This window comes from Lissotriton vulgaris, chromosome 10, assembly GCF_964263255.1.
Source record: "Lissotriton vulgaris chromosome 10, aLisVul1.2, whole genome shotgun sequence".
Lineage (NCBI taxonomy): Eukaryota > Metazoa > Chordata > Amphibia > Caudata > Salamandridae > Lissotriton > Lissotriton vulgaris.
This window is the reverse complement of record NC_141698.1, coordinates 655,528,583-655,550,230: the sequence shown is the minus strand read 5'-3', so window position 1 is coordinate 655,550,230 and position 21,648 is coordinate 655,528,583. Positions and strand designations below refer to the sequence as shown.

At 51.6% G+C, this 21,648-nt stretch overlaps 1 protein-coding gene across 1 annotated transcript in view; it reads left to right on the top strand.

Annotated features, from left to right (window-relative positions):
- LMBR1 (limb development membrane protein 1) overlaps positions 1–21,648 on the top strand; it is an 802,485-nt gene that overhangs the window by 705,626 nt on the left and 75,211 nt on the right. The gene's annotated exons all lie outside the window — the stretch shown is intronic.

Sequence of the window (21,648 nt, the reverse complement as noted above, 5' to 3'; positions counted from 1 at the left end):
CTGCCCAGAGTGCTGAAGAAGATCACGCACGACCGGGCCCAAAGATTCTGGTATCCCGAGCTGCTCAACATGGCCATCGCTCCTCCGATCCGACTGCCTCTTCGGGAGGATCTTCTGTAGCAGCAGCAGGGGACAGTCTCCTCCACCCGGACCTGTTTAGTCTCCACCCCTTGCGTGTAGATTAAGTGGCAACAGTTGACGTCATTTGACCTGCCTCCTGAAGTCTGCGATGTTATCTTGGCAGCCAGCCGTCCCTCCACTAAGACAGTATAGGCCTGCAGATGGAGCAAATTTGTGTGATGGTGCACAGCAAAGGCTGTGGATCCCCTTTCCGCCCCTCTTTCTGAGGTTCTCTTGTTCTTCCTTTCTTTGGCAGAGCATGGTTCTACTCTGGGCACTCTAAAGGGCTACCACTCGGCCATTTCAGCCTTCCTTAGGCTTCCTGATCAGCCTTCTCTTTTCAAGTCCCCTGTTGTAACTAGATTCCTTAAGGACATTACTCATTTTTAGGTCTCGGCTGTCGAAAGCAGCGCGCATGCGCTGCTCTCTGCATCCAAGAGCTCTTGGAATCAGTTCAGATTCCGAAGCTCTCGGAGGCCTAGTTGAAGCCCCACCCATCTTTTTGATTGGCCAGCGTCATCTTTAATGCAAAACGCTGGCTTGTGATTGTAAAGGAGGCTTCTTTGTTGCCACCTTGTCTCCTTTTGGCCATGCCCACCGGGATTTGATCTTTTACAAGCGGCATGACACTCTCTCCCTCATTAGGTGGGACGCACTTTTTCCCCCACATTTGGCTTTGGCAAAGGCAGGTGCTTGTTTATTTTCCCATCGGCTTTCACTTAAAGTGAAGAACCAAGTTCAAGTCTAATGTTCCTTTGCCTCAAATTGTAAAGCGCTCTGATATCCTTCGGGATCAAGTTTGCGCTATATAAAACTTTATAAATAAATAAATAAAATAAATAAATAAAATAAACATGCGGCTGCCTACACGGTATTCCCCCACATTGAGCTTTGGCAAAGACAGCTGCGTGTTTTTCCCATCGCGCTCTCACCTTAAGTGAAAGCACAATGGGAAAATAAACATGCGGCTGGTTTGCGAACGCTTGTTCAACTTGGTGTGGCGCCCACACGCTCCCTTCTGTCCACTTAAGAGCGCTATTGAGAATATAAGACACTCATTGCCGCAAGTATGTTTCTGTAGGAAACGTCTGTAAATTATAAAATATTTAACATTGTGTGCCAGGAAACGTTTAAATGAAACAAGTTCTTCTGAAGTCGGGCAGTGGTCTGGTGGGGGGAGGGGTGAAATGCAACGCCCGTCACCACCTCAGGATAAAGTTGTCCTCAGTGAGGTTGTCAGCACAACTAACCCAATCTCTTCCCTCAATTATCCATCCACTGACCCCTTCTCACGAGAGGAGTGGCTGAAAGATTTGGTTTGTTCTGGTGTTTTTTTTTTCTTTTTTGTGTCTTTCTGTTCAAGAAATGCGACATGACTTGTTTGTGCGACAACATGGGAGCGCGGAAGGGAGCCGACGGCACTGAAAGGCTCTCGGACTGGCCTCTGTAAGCCCCTGGTGGGAAGTCGTCGGACTTTTAGCAAAAAGACCGTCTGTGCACACTGCACCCCCTCTCGCCGCACCACCCCCCCACCCCCTGCGAGCGCCACCATAGTGTGCTCCAACTTAAAGTTCCTCTGGTGTCTTGATGAAGGAGTCCTTCATCAAGACACCCGAGGAATTTTACGTTGCCTAGTAACTTTGCTTTGCTCCGGCCTGCACTGGTGGGTAAATAGTGACAAGCCTTAAGTAAACTAAGCAGGCCCTGGATGCGTGCGATGCCCTGTGAACTCAGTGGGAGGGAGGGGGCACTAGTGAATGAATAACTGTTGCTTCAAAGCATCTGACTACTTCCACCGTGAGCTGACTGAACAAGGCATCTCGACGATGACGCTTCTTTACCCAGCAGGCTTGGGCAGGGCGCCGCAGGAGGGCCTGGAGGGACGGGTACCCCACCTGTCCTCTCTGGTGTGACTGCTCACTCCTGTCCTGCACTGAGAGGCGGCTTTGGCGTGGATCATTAAACAGAGCCGGGGCGCTGCCCATGGAGCGCATGCTAGAGGGCCTGGAATTTGACGAGATGAGCTGGAGTGCTTCCGGCATAGCCCCCAGGCTGTCAGTACTCGGAGACACAGCCGATTGCGGGAGACTGCCTCTGGGGGCAACGTGTGTCAGAGGCGGGCAGTAAGCAGGGATGCTATAAGCTGACAGCTAGACCGAGCGCGTGGCCTCCCACTACACGGCCTTAGGCTATGCCTCTGACCCTGGCACACAGCATTCGCATGGCAAGCTGTACCCCTGGATGCGGAATACCTATCTGACACACAGCCGCCACTCACCTCACTGTCACACAGCCGCCACTCACCTCACTGTCACACAGCCGCCACTCGCCTCACTGCCACACAGCCGCCACTCGCCTCACTGCCACACAGCCGCCACTCACCGTACTGTCACACAGCCGCCACTCACCTCACTATCACACAGCCGCCACTCACCTCACTGTCACACAGCCGCCACTCACCTCACTGTCACACAGCCGCCACTCACCTCACTGTCACACAGCCGCCACTCACCTCACTGTCACACAGCCGCCCCTCACCTTACTGTCACACAGCCGCCCCTCACCTCACTGTCACACAGCCGCACCCCACCTCACTATCACACAGCCGCCACACACGGCTATCATTCACTTCACTGCTACGCGGGCACCACTCACCTGACCGCCCCGCAGCACTAACCTCAAAGCCACACAACCGCCACTCACCTCACTGTCACACAGCCGCCACTCACCTTTCTGACACACAGCCACCACTCACCTTTCTGACGCACAGCCGCCACTTGCCTGACACACGGCTATAATTTACCTTGCTGCTACGCGGGCACCACTCACCTGACCGCCCCCGCAGCACTCAGGGCGGAGCATTCACCACACAGCCACGCAATCACCATTCACCTCACTGACACACAGTCCTCACTGCCATGTAGCCACCGGTTACCGTACACTCACCACACTGAGGGTGTGACTTACTGGTTAGAGCGGCCAACTTTGACCCTGGGAAACCAGGTTCGAGTCTGGCGGAGGCGCAAGCATTCTGTGATTGTGGGCAAATCACGTAATCTCAACTTGCCTAAAAAACATGAATGTGTACGTCTTGCAACTGGTTTAAATGTAAATCGCTCTGATGTCGAGTTAGTGCTATATAAAACAGAAACAACAAAAATCTGTCCCACAGCTACCTAAGCTCACTCCTTCGGAGACACTGTTGGCATCCCTGCCATGCAGCCCTCACTCACCTCACCGCCCCAGTCTTTACTCATCTTACCACCACAGAGCCTTCACTCACCTTATCTGCACACATCCATCACTTATTTCACTGGCACGCCTTCGCCGACCTAACTCACCCCATTTTGTATTGCAGTCATCACCCACCTCACCTACACACAGCCACCTCGCCTCACTGCCATGCAGTGAAAACTCACATCGTTCCCTAAAAGCTACTACTCACCACAAGCCATCACTCACCTCACCACCACGCAGCTTTCTGAATGTGATTAAAGAAAGACGCTCCGAGCACAAGTCTGTGATTGTTAGATTTTTAGAATTTCCTAAGGACAACTGCACATTTTAAAATATGTAAAATTGGAATTATATAAAAATAAAAAAAGTCCCAAAACAACCAATTAAACAGTAAGACACCTCACGAAAATGAATCAAGTTGATTGTAATACTCAACTGTTAAAGGAAACAAACATTCACTACACGTCTACTAGTGCCACATTTATGGACGTGACAGGGACAGTAAATATGCTGGCTTAATTCCTTCTATGAAAGGCATGCTGCGTACAATAATGCATTATCTTGTTTTTCGGGAGAGTCCCCCACACATTTACTACTAAGCGCAGGTTACGTTTTTCATCGGCTTGGAATGTGTCTCTTTATCACCTTGTGCGCACTCTGTTTAAGTTGCAGCATGACATGGGAGGTTCTTTAAGCCTGGGAATGTGGAATAAAAGGGATCTGTGTCTTTTTAAGCTGCGAGGAGATATCAGCTGTCGTTTCCTTTTCAAAGAAGTTTTGGCTGGTCACACAATAATATTGCATTCAAGAAATAGGCACAATAACGTGATTTACTACAAGAAATATTCTCAGAGGTAGGTACAAACGGTATGGAGCTTGTGTCTAGAATTGCATACTTTTGGACTAGGATGTTGAGGACTATAGCATTGAAAATGCAATAGTTTTCATATTTTAAGTTAAAGCCATTTGCTTTGCTATACAATACCATTAGGAAACCAAATGGCTTTAACTTAATATAAGGCGAACTCTATTGCATTTTTAATGCTCGTTTTCCACCTGTTCCCTTCGTAATGCCAGTGTTTATTTATTTATAAAGTTTTATATAGCGCAAACTTGATCCCGAAGGATATCAGAGCGCTTTACAATTTGAGGCAAAGGAACATTAGACTTGAACTTGGTTCTTACCTACCTCATGTGATCTCCCTTTGAGCCGCTACATAACTGTCCTCTCAGACTTCTCACTTAGAAACAGCCTTTCTAGTGGCCATCACCTCTGCACGCAAGGTGAGTGAGCTACAAGCTTTCTTCCAAGCCTCTCTTTCTGGCTGTCCATCCTGACAAGGTCGTCCTTTGAACTAGACCTTTCTTTCTTCCCAAGGTGGTTACTTCTTTCCACATTGGCCAAACCATCACTTTGCCCACCTTCTTTCCGCCTACACATCCTTCAAAAGAGGAAGAGAGGCTCCACCGTCTGGATCCAAAACGTGCTCTTTCCTTTAACTTGGCTCGCACCAGACAATTCCAGGTGGATGACCTGTTCTTTGTTGATTACGTGGGTGCAAAGGAAAGTTCAGGCCGTGCATAAATGGACCATCTCCAGGTGGGCTGTTTTGTGCATCAAAGCTTGCTATTCTTTGGCAAAGAAGGAGCCTCCAGTGGGACTGTGTGCCCATTCCACCAGGGTGGCGGCAGCCACCACTGCTTTGGGACAGGGAGTCCCCCTTAATGACCTCTGTCAGGCAGCTATGTGGGCATCACTGCTCACGTTCACCAAACACTACTGCCTGAACAGTGAAGTCCAGAGAGACTGCTTCTTTGGCCATTCTGTTCTCCAGGACTTTCTGGTGTGAACTTAGTTCGAAGATTCACCTCCGGGGTTGGTATTGCTGGGGTATCAATTCTAAGGTAAGGAATCTAGAACTGTTTCTTTCAGATGAACAAGTGACTTCCCTTCGGTAACGATATATCTATAAGAAACATGGGTTAGTTATAGATTCCTTACCGCCCCATCCATCCACCCCGATCTGCGAACTAACTTCTAGGGTTAAGGACTTCCTTTCAGGGCCCTAGTTTTGTGCACCAGTGGTCAGTGTCTTGCATGGCTATGCGCTTCTGGTGTGGAAAGTTGTGTACAGAACTGACGTCAGCGCACAAGGGCGGCATCTATGTAGCGATCACAACGTCATCCCTACGACCACGACACCAAACGCAGAGTCGACCGACGCCACCTTCCGACTCGCAGGGGTACTGCTGAGGAAAAACTTTCTAGATCCAGTCTGATGCCTGGGGGTAATTCTAAAGTAAGGAATCGATAACTAACCTATGATTCTTACAGATATATTGTTACCGAAGGTAAGTAACTTGTTCTTTAAAAAAACATAAACCCACAAGTCCTGCAAATTTCTCCGTGAGTGACAACAGAATATTGTTGATTGCAGAAAAGACACCTGATTGAGGCGATTTAACAAACTGGAAGTGAGCTCTTCCCAGAGTGGCCACCCAACAGCCGTTAGCCACTGTTTTGCAGTCACTACAGAAAATGACTGTAGTCCGATATGGTTGTTCATGCTAAATGCTTCCTAAGGAAGCCATAGACAACATAACAGTATTGTAATATTATAGTTAATGCCCAGAAGCCTATGGAAAGTTAAGTTATCGACAACAATGCCTCCAATTTCATTGTTTATCCCTCCCCCTTTCACTAGACAGGAGAACTAAAAAACTGTCAGTGTGATATGCCTGCTTCAGATCGTCACTGAAATTAGACTACAATAGCTATTATGTGCTCACATGTTAAGCCTTCTGTCTGTCTGAGTAAGTTTCAACATTCCACATCAGGTGCTTATGCATGTTACACATTGTGAAATTTGACGTATTACGCAAATAGTTGTGGTTTCTCAACCCATATTATTAAGGAATTATGACATACTGTTGAATTATTTTCGAGAATTCCAAAGCATGGAATATTTCCTATTAATTACAGAATTTGTCTTAAAGAATAATGAGGATAACAGTTAGTTTGCTAGTTTTATCGTTACCCTGTGTTTAATTTGCATTGCTCCTAGAAAAGTAAACATGAGCGATCTAGTGGGAGCTGAACATTACAAGGAAAACTCAAAACTCCTTCCCTTCTACTGACAATATGTGTTACTGAGGCATAAAAAGTATCTTCAGCAATACCCCACATGAGAACTACACTCTTGAAACTACAGTCACCCAAAAAGCGTAGTTGTACAGTATTTCTTGTTCCTAATAAATATGATCTTTTCATAAAAGTCTATCTTGGTCAGTGCCAAATGAATTAAATTAAACGTGGAATCAAAAAAGATACCAGGTAGGTATTAGTAGGTCTTGATGTTGCTTGGCACTCACATTGGTCTCAGACAATACCCTCTGCCCAGTACCCATGTCTTTTTGTACTTACAGGGCAAGCCTTGTAGGTATTCTGCATGGATTGGGCCATCAGCTATGTTCGGACAACTGTCTTTTAGTTGTCGCCTGAGACAGTATGTGATTGTCCTTTGTCGCTTGCAAGACGTTTTATTACCTTACTGGGGTATTAGATCCTGCCTGTTGCTTACCTATGGTTGGCTTCACCTACGCTGTCATTCCCTTGCTTCTCTTTGGTTTGTGTGTGGAAGTTTCACTTCCTCTGTGTGTTTGTCCACCCCATGGAGCTAGGACAAAGTACTGCTTCTATTCCAAGTGAGTGTCCTGGTGCTGCTTGTGCTTTTGTGGCAGGGCTACTTTTTGTGCAAACATGCAAAGATATCCACAGCTCTATGAACAACAGACTGAGAAGTATATAGATTTGCATTCATCCCTACGAATAACCTGCATAGACATACACAACCCTATACACTGTGTGCACCGGTGTACACAACCCTATAAACAGCCTGCACTGGTGTACACAACCCTATAAACAACCTGCACTGGTGTACACAACCCTACAAACAGCCTGCACAGACATTCGCAACCCTGTAACTACCCAGCATAGAAGTATACAGCCATCCTTACGAACAGTTGCATAGACTAAACATCCATTAGAATAACCTGCATATGGTACATCACTCCTGCCATGGAACCACCCCTGCAAACTGCCTGGAGAGTGGGAACCACGAGTCCCTCATCCTGTAAACACCCCGCTGCCTGCAATCACCCTCTACACACAGCCTGGTAGTGAGGGAACCAGGCCTCTTCCTGTCACAGGCATGCAGTGACCGCAGCTTACAGACCAATCTTGGCCCTGTTGTCATCTCCTTTGCTATGAACATTCTACACTGAAACACATCTTGAGCTACAGAAAAGCCCATCCCTTTGCACTGTGTAATTACATGTGCTGGGGAGGTAAGAAGAGTTCCGGGTTTCTATGTGTATCTTGGCTGCCGGGCCCTACTCTTCTTAGAACTGAGACACTGTCATGTTAGTTCTGGATTGAGGTCAGAATTTTAGATTTTTAGGATCAAATGATATAACTTGAGATTTTGCTACGTTGGTAGTATGTTATTGGCTGTAAAGGTGACATAAACCTCGACTTAGTAGACAATTTGCAGTTTGTGAAATAAGAACAATATGGTTCGTCCATAGCAATCTTGGGATAGGCCAACCAAAGGCTTGGCTTCACTTTTTTAATGTTCGAATTAATGTAATTATATAATGAAATGTAGTTTTAGAAAGGGGTCAGTATGTTAATCAACGATGCTGGAAAAAGTGAATGTCCACACCCAACATAAATTCAGAAAATGAATCAAAAGCATGTATCCAATGGTGCCAGTGTTGGTATATGTAAGAACTGGGGTAACCAGTTCTCCGGGGGTAGCCTGGGACGAGCAGGTAGGCACCCGAAAGCTCAGGTGTTAAGTGACTACACTGCACACGCATCCACTGAGACAATAAGTGCACGCAAGGACTTAGACCACACCAGTTGCGTTGGGTTAAAACATTAGCTTTTATCTAGAATAACATGCAGGGTACTCAATAATCAAGGCATCAAGAATTCAATGGGGCCTTTCATCATGAGGGCGAAGGGAACATTTCATTACAGTAGTAAAAGGGGTAAGCCAACAATCAATTTAGCAGTTCTCTATAAACCTTTCATCAAAGGCACAGCCTAGTAGATAGCTGGGGGTATTAAGGAAACCTGGCAGTACCACTTTTTCATCAGGAGGCAGGCCACCCCCCCACTAGGCAGGAATAGAACTTTTTATGCATGAATAAGCATTTTCCCAAGCAGGAATAAACTGTGCATTAAATGAAAACCAAGGTCATTACCACAGCATCAACTAGTTCAGTAGGCGAAAGTAGAACATTTCATTTGGGAAAAGGCGAAGCATTTCATCGAGGCAAGAATAAGCAATGCCTAAGGAAACCAGGCAACATCTGAGTAGGTGAACAATAATCCTCTCCTTAGGTAAGAGTAATTCAGTTCCTTTAAGCAGGAGTAATCATTTCCTGATGTATGTTAAACTTTGCACCAGGCAGGACTATACATTTCATTGAACCCCCAGGCAGGGGTTAACTAGCGCCTTGGCCCAGCTCAGGGCCGGCACAGTTCCACAGGAGCTTCTCCCCCGAATCTTCCAGGGCCAGCTGGGCCCAACAACAGTCCCGGCAGGGGAGGGGCGGCCCCGGGGCCCCCTTCGATCTCCCTTGGGCCCCGCGTTCCCTTCCGCGGCTGCCCTCCTCCCCCCGGGTGTTACCTTCTGGTCTTCGGCTCCACCGGGAGCCCTTGCGGAGGTTCTGGGTTGTTCCCGGGCCTTCGGGCACTTCCACGGCCCGGGAACCAGTCACGGACCAACAGAGGAGGGCCGGGCTGCAGGGGCCAATCACGGAGCCTGCCTCGGGCGCGCCAGCCAGGACCAATGGCTGCTCGGAGGGACGGGGCAGAGGTGTTCCCCCGTCACGTGAGGCAGGAGCTGGCTTCAGGCCTACCGCAGCCTAGGCTCTCGTCGCGCTGACAGGAATTTGCGTGGACCGGGGGCAGGGGCCTCCAGTCAGGACACAGCTGGGCCAATGATCGCGGCGGCCTCCCCAGAGCTCCGGAGGCCGGGCCAGGGACGGCAGAGTCTCGGGCCGGGCGCGGCCCACAATCACACGGCGGCGGCCCTCTCCTGGCACCGAGGGCCGCCTGGGGGGCAAACTCAGCGCTTCGCCGGGCACTGCAGGTGAGCACTTGAGAGGACACACAACGCTTGCTGAGGATCGCACCTGGGGGGGTTTACAGCGCTCCTTAGGGGTACAGCGGGAGAGCGCTTGAGGCAGTTCAATTTGCTGGCGCAAAGGCTGTTCTAGGGCGAGCGCCTAGCAGTCTCTTCACCCTGGGCAGATTACAGCGCTTATCGATTACAGCGCTTATCAGGGGAGCAGGTTACAGCGCTCCTCAGGCAATTCGGCAGGGGGGTGAGGCGAGACAGAAATTCAGGCAGTTCAGTCAGGGGGAGGCAGGCAGGACAGCACAGGCCCAGGTGGAAACAGGGGGTGCGCAGGGGCAGCACAGTCCAGTACCTGGTTGATCCCCCTGTAGTCCTCCGTAGCACAGGCAAGTAGTCTTCTCGGCGCTTGGTTATTCTGGCGCCCTTAATGGGTTGTTTCTTAAGGAGGGGGGGGATTGAGTTGAAGGCTTGTCAAGTTTCTCAGGTCACTGAAGATGGTCCCTGGGTTCCCCTCCCGCCGGGCCAGATCAGTGGGCTAGTTCAGGGTTCCTCACTCTACTTGGGAGGCAGCACCTTAGCCCTGTCACTCCTAGTGGCATAGGTCCCTGACTAGGCCCTACCGCCTAAATCTCCTGCGTGGGTTCCCCAGGTCAGTGATGCCCCAACTGACTAAAAAAAGTTCCCTCCCTTGCTTATATATGCCCAGGTCAGATGACCACTCTCTAAGGTGGCAAAAATAGGCTCCGCCTTTATTCTGGAAGGTTCCAGGAGCTTCCCCACTCTAACTATGGGAAGGCGATAGAAGGCTGGCATTGCAACAATGTTTGGGGTCTCAGCCAGCTCCTGGCAACTAGGGTGCTACTAGAAAAAGACCACGCTGCAGTACCAGGGGCTAGTGGCAGCCATGTTTGTAGTAGGGAGCACCTGCACCTTAACATGTATTGGCCATGGAAAGGTGCCCGGAGACCTAAGGGCCAACAAAAAAAAGGTGGAAAAGATGAGGCAAGGGCGAAAAAAATAGGGAAAGACCACCCTAGGGCTGACAGGTCTAACATGCGTCCCCCCCAGCCGAAAGAGGGGAGAGCTACCCAACCTCTAGGGAGTTCTCGTCACTAAGGCGGAAAAACCGGGAGAGACCGTCAGCATTGGCGTTTTCAACTCTGGGTTGATGTTCCACCCAAAAGTCCATCCCCTGTAGGGAAATGGACCACCTGAGTAACTTGGGATTTTCGCCTCTCATTTGCATGAGCCAGCGAAGAGGTCAATGGTCAGTTTGAATCAGGAAGCGAGAGCCAAAAAGGTATGGCCTCAACTTCTTCAAGGCCCAGACCACAGCGAAGGCTTCTCGCTCGATGGTACTCCATCGCCGTTCCCGAGGGAGGAGTCTTCTGGAGATAAAAGCCACAGGTTGGTCTTGGCCGTCGTTGTTGAGTTGTGATAGCACAGCGCCTACGCCGTGCTCTGAGGCATCCGTCTGCACGATGCATTCTTTCTGGAAGTCAGGAGTGGCCAGCACCGGAGCGGTGCACATCGCGCACTTCAGTGTTTCAAATGCCTCTTGCAAGCAGCCGTCCAGATCACCTTGCGTGGCTGCTTTTTGTACGTCAACTCGGTCAAGGGGGCTACGATGGTGCCATATCCCTTGACGAACCTGCGGTAGTATCCAGTGAGGCCGAGGAAGGCTCGGACCTCAGTTTGGGTCTTGGGGGGCTCCCAGGCCATGATGGTCTCAATTTTGGCCTGGAGGGGTTGCACCTTACCCCCGCCCACCAGGTGTCCCAGGTACACGACAGATCCCTGTCCAATGGTCCTCCCAGGTGCTACTGAAGACAGCTATGTCATACAGGTACGCCACTGAGAAGGACTTGAGGCCAGACAGCACCTGGTTCACCAACCGCTGGAAGGTGGCTGGAGCATTCTTGAGCCCGAAGGGCATCACTCTGAATTGGAAATGGCCCTCGGTGGTGGAGAACGCTGTCTTCTCCTTTTCTCCATCGGCCATGGCAATCTGCCAGTACCCTGATGTTAGATCAATGGTGCTGAGGTACCGGGCTGCTCCCAGCCGGTCAATCAGCTCATCTGCCCGTGGGATCGGGTGAGCATCTGTCTTGGTGACAGAGTTCAATCCCCGATAGTCCACACAGAACCGAAGTTCTGGTGTGGTGCCCGGTGGGGCCGCTTTTGGTACCAACACAACCGGACTAGCCCACGGGCTGCTGGAAGGTTCGATCACCCCCAGCTCCAGCATTTTGGCCACCTCACCCTGGATGCTGTTCTTCACTTTATCGGACAGCCGGTAAGACTTGGTTTTTACAGGCGGACTGTCCCCTGTGTCCACATCATGGGTACACAGATGTGTAATTCCAGGCGTGAGGGAGAACAACGAGGCGTGCTGCGCCAATACCTGGCGGCAGTCCCTCTGTTGCTCTAGGGTCAAGGATGGGGAGAGGACAACTCCCTCCACTGAACCATCCTTCTCCTGGGCCGCCGGAAGGTCTGGAAGAGGCTCACTCTCCTCCTTCTCGCTCCCATCCTCACCATGAGCTCAGATCACTCATGGTGAGGCTTCAGGCGGTTGACGTGGAGCACCCGATGGGGCTGACGGGGGGTCTTTAAGTCAACGACATAGGTAGACTAGCCTCGACGCTCCACAATTTCGTACGGACCAGTCACCGGTCCTGGAGGGCACTAAGCTCACCAGGCTCCATGTCCCACACCTTCTGTCCAGCGTCAAACTCCACCGGCCGAGCGTTGCGGTCATACCACTCCTTCATGACGGCCTGGCTAGCCTCTAAGTTGTTTGAGGCTTCCTTCCACAGCTTGGCCATCAGGCTGCAGAACGCCAGCATGTAGCTGACAACATCACGGGGAAGCTTCTTCGAAGTCTTCTCCCACCCCTCTTTGACAAGGCTGAGGGGCCCCCTAACGGGATGGCCATAGAGCAGTTAGAAGGGGCTGGACCCGACTCCCTTCTGTGGTACCTTGCGGTATGAAAACAGCAGGCAAGGGAGGAGGATGTCCCATTTCTGCCTCAAGTCCTCTGGCAGGCTCCGGATCATCCCCTTCAGGGTCTTATTGAAGGGCTCTACGAGCTCGTTAGTCTGGGGGTGGTAAGGAGTGGAGAACCGATAGGTCACTCCGCACTCCTTCCACATGGCCTGCATGTAGGCCGACATGAAGTTTGTGCCCCAGTCTGACACGACGACCTTGGGGAATCCCACTCTGGTAAAAATCCCCATTAGGGCCCGCGCCACCACAGGTGCAGTGACGGTCCTCAGAGGAATAGCCTCTGGGTACTGAGTGGCGTGGTCCACTAACACCAAGATGAACCAGTGTCCCGCAGAGGTCAGAGGGTCCAACGGCCCAACGATGTCGATACCGACCCGCTCAAAAGGGGTCCCGACCACCGGGAGCGGTTCCAGCGGGGTCTTCACTTTGTTCCCAGTCTTGCCACTTGCCTGGCAAGTCTTGCAGGTCTTGCAATAGGTGTCAGAGGCAACTCTCATCCTGGGCCAATAAAAATGTGGGACTAGCCTCGCAAAGGTCTTGTCCTGGCCCAGGTGTCCAGCCAAAGGAATTTCATGCGCCAGCTTCAATAAGAAGGTCCGGTAGCATTGGGGGACCACTAAGGCCCTTGAGGATCCATGCACCGGAACCTTAGGCTCACTGTAAAGGAGGCCATCCTCCCAGTGCACATGAAAACTGCCGGTCTCCTGATCAGTTGCTTGGGCCTCGGCCTGTCGCCGCATGCCTTCAAGCGTGGGGCACTCCTACTGTGCCCAACAGAATTCCTCCCGGGTAGGCCCTCCTTCCACATGCCACTCCGCAAGGGTCGGCAAGTCCCCCATGGGAACGACATCCACCTCCACGGACTCCGGGGGTACCTCCGCAGGCTCACCATCCATCACACGGGGCGTGTCCTCCACTCCATTCTCCTCTGGACCGGCATTGGGTTGGGCCGTTGTCTCAGGCTCCAACCAGGGTTGAGCTTCCTGCCGGGCAGCCATGGACCGCGTGACTAAGCAAGTCCACCCTGGAAAACCGAGCATCTCAGTGTGGGCCTTAAACTCCACTTCCTTCCAGGTGGTATGTTCTAGGTCGTTACCCAGCAGACAGTCCACAGGCAAGGCAAGGCAGGGCTTATTGCAACTCTCAACGGGCCTTGAACTCCTCCCCACTCAAAGGGAACCTGAGCCACGGGATAGTAGCTCACACTGCCATCAGCCAACACGGCCGGATGGAACACATCAGGTACTACCTGCTCAGGGGACACCAGCCGCCTCACTACGGTGGTCATGCTGGCACCTGTGTCCCTCAGAGCATCCACCTCCTCCCCATTGACCGTCACCCTCTGCTGGTACTTAGCTGTATTCGATGGTAGGGGCGTCACTGGGACCATCTCTCTATCCCCAAGTGAAACCAGGGTCAGGCATGTCCACTACCCTTCCTTAACTAGGGCAGCTCCATCCCAAGCGCTACACTAGCCGCCCCGGGACTCTTGCCACCTGTGGGGGCTGGGGGTCGTTTGCGACACTGGGCATCTCCCTTGTAGTGTCCAACCTCCCCGCATTCATAGCACCGGACCACTTTTGACTGCTGACTCTTGTCAGGGTAAGTGGGTTTTGGGGAACTGGCCTGAGGTGGGGTACCTACTCCTCTCCCAAACTGTCTAGTTTGTGGGCCTCGTGAGAACTCCTTCTTTTTATCTCCCCCCTCTTAATTCTGGGGGACGCCCTGTCCGCCTTTCGGGCCATCTTCCCCGGGGCCCTTGTGTGACACCCGGGTGCTAACCCAGGTATGCGCCTCCTCCGCAAGCTCACGGGGATCAGTAAGCTTGCGGTCCACCAGATGTTGGCGCAGCTCCGGAAAACATTTATCCAAGAGGTGCTCTCTCAAAAATAGATTGTACAGGCCCTCATAATCATGCACCTCGCTGCCACCCACCCAACCATCCACAGCCTTACGGGCATACTAAAAAAAATCCACCCAATTCTGCGTGGACAGCTTATGGCTGCCACAGAACTTCTGGCGGTACCTTTCGGGGTTGAGGCCAAACATTTTAATGAGCGCCTCCCTCATGGGGGAATACCTGAACTGGTCTGCCTTATCCAGGTACAGAAGGGTGTCCCTGACATTGGGAGGTATATAACGGTACAAGCCACCTCCCCAGTGTTTCTCGGGCACCCCATGGGCTGTCAAGGCCACTTCATACGCCTCCAACCACCTGGCAATGTCATCCCCCTGGGTGTAGCTCGCTATCACCTCCTTGGGTAACCAGAATCTGGACTCCTGCTGAGCCCCTGGTACGCTGCCACCATTAGGACTTCCTGGCGCACCCAACTGCAATGCTCGCAGCTCCATTTCTTTAAGCTGGAGCTAGTGCGCCAATTTCCTTTCCTCCATAGCTAATCTTTCTCTCTCCAAAGCAAGCTTCTTATCTTCCCTTTCTCTCTCCCACTCGTGCTCTAGCTTGGCAAGCTCCCACTTCAATCGCCTCTCCTCCCTCCTGTCCTCATACTCCTGCGACGACGCACTCCCCCTGGATACACTACTCCCTTCCCCGAAACGTCTTCCTGGCAACACATTGTCAGACATATCAATGGTGAGCAGGCCTGGGTCTTCTGGAGTGTCCGCCTCCCGTTGTGTGACCTGTCCCTCCTGTTCTCCATCCCCTCTCTCCTCTGGGTGGGTCCTTACCCATGCCCTCAAGGCGGTGCGGAGTTCTTTCTTTGCGGCTCTCCGCCCAACCGGCACCCCATCCCCTGACAAAATTCCCTAAGCTGCACCACTGTGTACTCCTCCAGATCGGCTAGCTGGAACTCCATTTTGCCAGGTGGGGACCCAGATACAATCCAGGAAAGATTGTAGGACGTAGGTACAAAACTGGGTCAACACAGGTCTCTACACACTCTACAGGCTAGACAGTGGGGGGGTCAATTGAGCAAGCTTGTAGGCACGTTAGGTGTCCAGTCTAATTGTAGCGCACTCTGTCCCACTGGAGGGTGCTGTATAGTCACAGGTCCTGGATCCCACCGCTCGCCACCAATGTAAGAACTGGGGTCACCAGTTCTCCGGGGGTAGCCTGGCACGAGCAGGTAGGCACCCGAAAGCTCAGGTGTTAAGTGACTACACCGCACACGCATCCACTGAGGCAATAAGTGCACGCAAGGACCTAGACCACACCAGATGCGTTGGGTTAAAACATTAGCTTTTATCTAGAATAATATGCAGGGTACTCAATAATCAAGGCATCAAGAATTCAATGGGGCCTTTCATCATGAGGGTGAAGGGAACATTTCCATTTCATTACAGTAGTAAAAGGGGTAAGCCAACAATCAATTTAGCAGTTCTCTATAAGCCTTTCATCAAAGCCACAGCCTAGTAGATAGCTGGGGGTATTCAGGAAACATGGCAGTACCACTTTTTCATCAGGAGGCAGGCCACTCCCCCCCCCCCCCCTCCACCCCCCCCCCCCCCCCCCACTAGGCAGGAATAGAACTTTTTATGCATGAATAAGCATTTTCTCAAGCAGGAATAAACTGTGCATTAAATGAAAACCAGGGTCATTACCATAGCATCAACTAGTTCAGTAGGCGAAAGTAGAACATTTCATTTGGGCAAAGGCGAAGCATTTCATCGAGGCAAGAATAAGCAATGCCTAAGGAAAGCAAGCAACATCTGATTAGGGGAACAATAACCCTCTCCTTATCTCCTTAGGTAAGAGTAAGTCAGTTTCTTTAAGCAGGAGTAATCATTTCCTGATGTATGTTAAACTTTGCACCAGGCAGGACTATACATTTCATTGAACCCCCAGGCAGGGGTTAACTAGCGCCTTGGCCCAGCTCAGGGCCGGCACAGTTCCACAGGAGCTTCTCCCCCGAATCATCCAGGGCCAGCTGGGCCCAACAACAGTCCCGGCAGGGGAGTGGCGGCCCCGGGGCCCCTTTGATCTCCCTGGGGCCCCCTTTTTCCCTTCCGCGGCCGCCCTCCTTCCCAGGGGGTTACCTTCTGGTCTTCGTCTCCACCGGGAGCCCTTGCGGAGGCTCTGGGTGTCGGGAGGGCCCGAACTTCCTTCGGGGCCCTCCGGCGAGGTTGCGGGCTGTTCCCGGGCCTTCGGGCACTTCCACCGCCCGGGAACCAATCACGGACCAACAGAGGAGGGCCGGGCTGCAGGGGCTAATCACGGAACCTGCCTCGGGGGCGCGCCAGCCAGGACCAATGGCTGCTCGGAGGGACGGGGCAGAGGTGTTCCCCCGTCACGAGAGGCAGGAGCTGGCTTCAGGCCTACCGTAGCCTAGGCTCTCGTCGCGCTGACAGGAATTTGCGTGGACCGGGGGCAGGGGCCTCCAGTCAGGACACCGCCGGGCCAATGATCGTGGTGGCCTCCCCAGAGCTCCGGAGGCCGGCGCAGGGACGGCGGAGTCTCGGGCCGGGCACGGCCCACAATCACACTGCGGCCCTCATCTCCTGGCACCGAGGGCCGCCTGGGGGGCAATCTCAGCGCTTCGCCGGGCACCGCAGGTGAGCGCTTGAGGGGACACAAGGCGCTTGCTGAGGATCGCGCCTGGGGGGGTTTACAGCGCTCCTTAGGGGTACAGCGGTAGAGCGCTTGAGGCAGTTCAATTTGCTGGCGCAAAGGCAGTTAGAGGGCGAGCGCCTAGCAGTCTCTTCAGCCTGGGCAGATTACAGCGCTTATCAGGGGAGCAGGTTACAGCGCTCCTCAAGCAATTCGGCAGGGGGGTGAGGCGAGACAGAAATTCAGTCAGTTCAGTCAGGGAGAGGCAGGCAGGACAGCAGAGGCCCAGGTGGAAACAGGGGGTGCGCAGGGGAAGCACAGTCCAGTACCTGGTTAATCCCCCAGTAGTCCTCCGTAGCACAGGCAAGTAGTCTTCTCGGCGCTTGGTTATTCTGGCGCCCTTAATGGGTTGTTTCTTAAGGAGGGGGGGGGGGGGGTTGAGTTGAAGGCTTGCCAAGTTTCTCAGGTCACTGAAGATGGTCCCTGGGTTCCCCTCCCGCCGGGCCAGATCAGTGGGCTAGTTCAGGGTTCCTCACTCTACTTGGGAGACAGCACCTCAGCCCTGTCACTCCCAGTGGCATAGGTCCCTGACTAGGCCCTACCGCCTAAATCTCCTGCGTGGATTCCCCAGGTCAGTGATGCCCCAACTGACTAAAAAAAGTTCCCTGCCTTGCTTATATATGCCCAGGTCAGGTGACCACTCTCTAAGGCGGCATAAATAGGCTCCGCCTTTATTCTGGAAGGTTTCAGGAGTTTCCCCACTCTAACTATGGGCAGGCGATGGAAGGCTGGCATTGCAACAATGTTTGGGGTCCCGGCCAGCTCCTGGCAACTAGGGTGCTACTAGAAAAAGACCACGCTGCAGTAGCAGGGGCCAGTGGCAGCCATGTTTGAAGTAGAGAGCACCTGCACCTTAACATGGATTGGCCATGGAAAGGTGCCCGGAGACCTTAGGGCCAACAAAAAAAGGTGGGAAAGATGAGGCAGGGGCGAAAAAAATAGGGAAAGACCACCCTAGGGCTGACAGGTCTAACAGTATTGAAGTCGCTTGCAACTGGAACCATGGATACTATTACTTAGTCTTTTCTCTCACAACCAAGTGAGCTTCTGTTTTTAGTAAAACGTGCTACCTTCGCAAGATGATGATAGCTGGTTTAGTCAGAACACCTACTGTAAAACAAATAATGCGTAATAACTTGACTCCCTACTTGAATCTCAACTCAAGAGCCTGAACATTTTTGTCAGTACACCGCGTGCATGTAATACTCAGAGCTCCACTAAAATTACTTCACCCTAGAAAGAAGACAAAAGGTCTGTGTCTTATAACCAACGTAAGCAAAAATAACAATTTGATGGACAGTATGTTGTACAATTTCAAACATTCACCCCAGTACAGAGTTCTGGGCCCAAATCCATTGTTTTTTGCTCCCCATGTCATTCCAATTTGTACCCAGTCATATGCAAATCAGTCTTGACCCTGCTCTCCATGGGAACACTCCAGACCGAACTGCCAGGCCGGGTCCTACCTGGACTGGAAACTAGTATTCTGGGACCGTTTTCGGGGTTTCACTCATCAGCCAGGCTAACTTGACTCCATTGGCATGGAGAGCACGGGACCCAAGTCTAGGCATACCCATCCCATTCAGGGTGACAAAAGCAGAAAGAACTATTGATGGACAGAATGTTGAACAATGTCAAACATTCACCCCAGTACATAATCAATCAATCGGGGAGTTTGTAAAGCGCACTACTCACCCGTGAAGGTCTGAAGGCGCTGGGGTGGAGGGTTGGGGGGGGGTGGGACATAAGCTCCGGGTCGGTCACAGAGCCAGGTCTTGAGGTCCTTCCTGAAAGTGTGCAGTGCTGGGGAGCGTCTGATGTTCAACGGGAGCTCGTTCCACGTCTTGGCTGCAATGTGAGAGAAGGCTCTCCCGCCTGTTCTGTTCCTGCGGATACGGGGGAACTCTGCCAGGGCGAGGTTGGCGGAGCGGAGGTTTCTCTTGAGTATGTGGAAGGATAGTCTTTCATTGAGGTATTTGGGTCTGATGATGTTGAGGGATTTGTAGGCATGGGTGAGGAGTTTGAAGGGAGCCCTCTTCGCGACCGGGAGCCAGTGGAGGTCTCGTAGGTGTTGAGTCTTGTGTTTGTGGCGTGGAGTTCCTAGTACGAGTCTGGCGGTGGCATTCTGGATGGTCTGGAGTCTGTGAGTGATTTGTTGATACCGGCGTAGAGGGCGTTTCCGTAGTCCAGCCTACTGGTGATGAGTGCGTGGGTGATGGTCCTCCTGCAGTCGGAGGGGATCCACTTGAAAATCTTGTGGAGGATGCGAAGGCTGTTGAAGCTGGCGGAGGCAACGGAGTTGATCTGGCGGTTCATGGAGAGGGAGGAGTCCAGGATGATGCTGAGGTTCCGTGCGTGGTCTGTAGGGGTGGGTGGGCTCCCTAGGGCAGAGGGCCACCAGGTGTTGTCCTAGGCGGAGGTGCAGGGACCAAGGATGAGGACTTCTTTTTTCTCTAAGGTTAGCTTCAGGCAGCTGTCCTTCATCCAGGCTGCCACATTCTTCATGCCTTCCTTTAAGTGATACGAGAAACAAGCAGCTGGGTTGCAGGTGACCGCACCGCCAAGACAAGTCACAAAAAGGTACTTAAATATTGCCCGCCTCAGATGGCCAGCTGCTATATGACCACACATTACAAAATTTAGCACAAGGATATCAGAGGCAATATACTTAAAAACTTTGTTTTTTTATGCACATCAGGTTACAAAAATGAGTGAGTCCACGTCGTTGCTTGTATTTCTTAGTTGTTTTTATTCATGATGCTCTTGAGGTTTAATACAGCCTGGAAGCATAGTCTGATGTCCTCGGGACTCTTTGTGAGCGAGAGGATGAGCTGGGTGTTGTCAGAGTAGGATACTATGCTGAGCCCATACTGTCTGACGATGGCGGCGAGGGGGGCCATGTAGATGTTGAAGACCGTGGGGCTGAGTGAAGATCCCTAGGGAACTCCGCAGATTATTTCCGTGGGTTTGGAGAGGAAAGGAGGGAGGCGGATCCTCTGGGTTCTGTGGAGAGGAAGGATTGGATCCAGTTGAGGGCGGCTCCTTGAATTCCCGCGTTGTGCATTCTGGCTGCGAGTGTGCAATGTGAAACTGTGTTAAAAACTGCGGAGAGGTCTAGCAGGATTAGGGCTACGGTGTGTCCTTGGTCGAGTAGCATGAGGATGTCGTCGGTAGCGGCGAGGAGGGCGGTCTTGAAGCTGTGGTTGCTGCGGAATCCTGACTGGGTGGCGCCCAGGGTGGGGTTCTCTTCTATGAAGGGGTTCAGTTGTGCGTTTACAAGCCTCTCGTTGACTTTGGCCCCAAATGGGAGGAGTGAGATGGGCCGGAAGTTCCTCAGGTCCGTTGGGAAGGCTGAAGGTTTCTTCAGGAGGGGTTTTACTTCCGACCGTTTCCAGTCTTCTGGGCTGATGGCGGGTGTGAGTGAGGCTTTGATGGTGCGTCCTAGTTCGGGTGCAAGGAAGTGGCAGCCCTGTGGAAGATGTGTGGTGGGCAGTGGTCCGTAGGGGCCCCAGAGTACATAGATCTGGGCCTAAATCCATCGTCTTTCTGGTCCAGGGAGGACCCGGCTTGGTAGTTCAAGCTGTACTTTTTCTCATGAGGAGCAGGGTCAAGACTGATTTGCATAAGGCTGAATGTTCGATTAATTCAGCATTCCGTTCATCATTTGTTGCTGCAGCACTTTTCACTCTTAGTGGGATTGGTACGCCCAGACGCGGGTCCCTTTCTCACTGTGCCTCTGGATTCAGGTTAGCCTGGCTGTTGAGGGGTGTTACTCCGAAACTGGTTCCAGGATGCTTGTTTCTGGTCCATGGAGGACTCGTCTTGGCAGTTCGGGCTGGATTGTTCCCATGAAGAGAGTAGGGTCAAGACTGATTTGCATATGACTGGATCCAAACTGGGAAGGCGTAGTGAGCATAACAACGATGGATTTTTACCCAGATATTTTGACTGGGGTGCATGTTTGATTCATTCAGCATTCAGTTCATCATTTGTTGCCTTAGCACCAATAACCACCTTATGCAGTCCAAGCACTTTTCTCCCTTGCAATGATCATGAGCAGTTGAACTGCAAGACATTTACACCATATACAGTTAATACATTTTTTATTTGGTGTATTATCTAGTTTGTACATTTTGTATTTTTTTTCTTCATTTTTTCAAAGCCCTTCTACCAGAAGTGTTGAACATGCTTGTGTTCATCAGCTGGTGGCTTCATGGCCCTTAGCCTTGGATTAGTAGCTTTTAGTGTTTATATTGCCAGTTTAAAAGCTTTGTGAATTATTATATTATCATAGAGGTGGCAGATGCCGAGAGGGCGGTGGTTGCAGAGTGCTGTAGTTGGGGGTTTCATGACACGGGCTCCCCAATGAGTACTAAGGTAGTACAGAATTTTCATGAGAGCACCTGAGCTCTTTAGTTTAAATTTATTGGTTTTCAACTATTTGTTTCTTTTGTTTTGTTACTGTTTTTGTATGAAGGAGGTACATAGCAGAAGCTCGTTTAATAAACTGATTTAAGCAAAAAAGGTATTGTTTCGAACAGAGGGTGTGTGTCTAGACCTGCA